The sequence below is a fragment of the Lutra lutra genome, chromosome 6 (genome assembly GCF_902655055.1).
Source record: "Lutra lutra chromosome 6, mLutLut1.2, whole genome shotgun sequence".
In the NCBI taxonomy this organism is placed as follows: Eukaryota; Metazoa; Chordata; class Mammalia; order Carnivora; family Mustelidae; genus Lutra; species Lutra lutra.
The window spans coordinates 104,062,028-104,064,935 of record NC_062283.1 but is presented as its reverse complement, the minus strand read 5'-3'; the positions used below and the strand labels follow the sequence as shown (position 1 = coordinate 104,064,935).

Below are 2,908 nucleotides of genomic sequence, written 5' to 3'. Positions count from 1 at the left end.
GAGAGTCACTTGACAAAATAGCCATCTCTGCGTATAAATGGCCACGAGTTTCGCCAGGAAACAAGGCTTTGTGCTGCTCACAGCTCCCCTCAGTTATGGGGCATTTTTTTTTTTTATGCTTTCATTTTTTATTTGACAGGAGACACAGCAAGAGAGGGAACACAAGCAGGGGGAGTGGGAGAGGGAGAAGCAGGCTTCCTACTGAGCAGGGAGCCCAATGTGGGGCTGGAGGCTGGATCTCAGGACCCTCGGATCATGACCTGAACCGAAGGCAGACCCTTAACGACTGAGCCACCCAGGCTTGCCCTCCCTGGCAAGCCCCCCCAACCCCATCACATTTTTTTTTTTAATGGATCAGTTATTTAATTAAGTTCTTTGTAAGAAATTTAGAACACCAATTTGTGAGGGTAAACTCCATTTGTGAAAGAAAACACAGAGTGGAGGTAGCCTTGAAGCTGAGGAACAGCTTCGATTTTTGACAGAATCTGTGAGTCCACAGCTTTCTGATCAAACTTGTGCTGCTCTGTAATATCGTATTTCTCTTTCTTGGTATCAAAGATCTCTCCCTCCTTGTGTCTGGACTTACGCAGCTTCTTCTTCTTCTTGAAGTAACCATTAGTGAGATGTTTGGGGATTTTCACGCTGCTGATAACAATTTTAGCAGAAGTGCAATGATGAATTTCTGGTGTGTTCTACACAGGGGAACTCCATTGGGGGGGAGAGGTCCAGTCACAAGAAGCAAGCCTCTGCTTAGTTGCTTCAGGAAAACCACCTCTGTGGCACCCAGTGAGGATGATCAGAACGGTCCTAGGAGTGATGCTAGCTTGCAGTTTTCTCACATGCTGACTGGAAGGTTTTTTGCTGTGGCTCAACAGCGTTCAAGGCACATCTTCAGTAAGATAATACATAGGCATTTCTCGAAGTTTAACCACACAGGTACCACCATTCCTGTCATCACTAACTCTCTCCACTTGTCATCATCACTTACCAATGAGTAAGAACAGCCAAGGATGGGTGATGTTGAGGGGGACCTGCTAACATGAAAAACAGAAAAAAAGTAAAAACTGAAAGGAATTCAAAGGATTCAAAAACTTTACAGAGAAGAAAAAGATATGCCTAAACATCTTATAATTGAATTCCTCAGGAAGAGATAAGAGAATACATTATGGCCATGAAACAAGAGTTTGGGTGACTCTTGTCAGATAAAATTAAGGAAAACTGAAATTGAAAAAGTCAATAAAATCGCTAAGGGGTAAATTTAAGGAAATAGATCAGGAAGTGAAACGAAATAAAAACAAAGCAAAGTAAATCTCTAATGAGTTCTAATAGAAAAACAGAAAAGAAACTCTTAGAAATTGGAAGATTAAACCAGGAGATAAATTTAAATAACAAGAATTTCTGAAAGAGAAAAGAGAAGATAGAAAGGAGGAAATACAGTGTAGGTGAGGCATGAAAAAAGTCCATGACCAAGACTTCACAGAGACTATTTGAACAACCAGTACAACCCACTGGGCCTAGGCTCTGGTAAGGAGTCTCTTCTAAAATGCAGGCCATATGTCTGGGTTGGACAGCATGTGAATTCTCTCCCAGGCTCCTCTGTCTTGGAGCTGGACCCTGCCTCTGTAGCTCAGCTGCTAAGGACCAACTTCAGTTCAGATGGCTCGTCCTGCCCCTCCATTTTGCCAGAAGAGGACCTCCATCTGACCATGACTATTATCTCTGTTTGCAGAATGTTCTATGGCTATCTGTTCGCTGGCCTTGGACAAATCTGCCAGCTTGGCTGGACTCCTTTCATTCCACAATTGAGAAGGTGGGCTGCCCCTTCCAAAGTATGTATGTTGGTTGAGTTGTTTCCTGGTCCTGCCTGCCTGAACCTACCTTACCCTGTTCCCTACTGGTCTTCGTGCCTCCTGACTTAGCCTATAGTTCTTATTTAAACAATGTTTCATTACCTCATAGTTAAAATACATGCTGAGTAGTATTTCTGGACCATATATCTGGGCCAGGAGAAAACTATAGGCCTTATGCTATAAGATCTTAATGAACTAATGCCTGAATTAACAGGATGAGAATCCCAGAGAATTTGTTGGCATAAAATAACTCTGTGAGCCTTGAATGAAACGTGTAAGTCAGATCACCCGAATAAGGTCATTCAAAAAAGAAAGGAATGAAATCACAGACAGAAACCCAGGAAAGGGCACAGAGGAAGTTCAGGGCACTACCCCATCAGCAAAACCTTTATTGAGAGCCTGCGGTGTGCAGGGTACCCTCCTTAACTCTGTGGACACAATAGACGGCAAAGCCAGGCCTCTTCTCATTGAGCTTATGTTCTAGTAAGGGGCATAATAAAAAAGCAAAACACATTTTACTTACTTGTTTTATTTCACAAACATACAATGACTATGTGCCACATTCCATGCCAAGAACTTTAAATAGTAACTCACTTAATCTTCCCAACATTCCTCTCAAGTCAGCGCTATTAACATTTCTCTTTTTCAGAAGAGGAAACCAAGGCAGAGAAAAATTCGGGAACTGCCCAAGCCCCCTAGCTGGCAAGTGGCAGATGTAGGCTGCGCACTCAGACTGCCGTCCATCAGCTGCCAGCCTGCCCTCCGCAGGGGCGCCGTGCTCGGTGGGGACAGCTGACAGAGGGGCTGGACGTCGCGTGGCGGGGGGACGCCATTTTAGAAAGGAAAGTCAGGGGAGCACTCTCGGAGAAAATGCCATGCCCAGAGAGCTCTCTGTGTGCTTTGGCGCTCAAAGTTCTCTGTACAATAGTGCAGGGGGAGGAGGGATTTTTTCCCTTTCCAGTCTCATGACTAATTTTAACAGAAATAAGGAGTTTCTAGCAAGTGATGTCAATCTTTTTAAACCACTGCAAGGCCACAGTTGCCAGGAGTGGTATCGC

General features: G+C 44.2%; 1 pseudogene; it reads right to left on the bottom strand.

Moving 5' to 3' along the window:
- Positions 1-350: 350 nt before the first annotated feature.
- Positions 351-947, bottom strand: LOC125102646 (60S ribosomal protein L6-like; annotated as a pseudogene).
- Between the last annotated feature and the right edge of the window lie 1,961 nt (positions 948-2,908).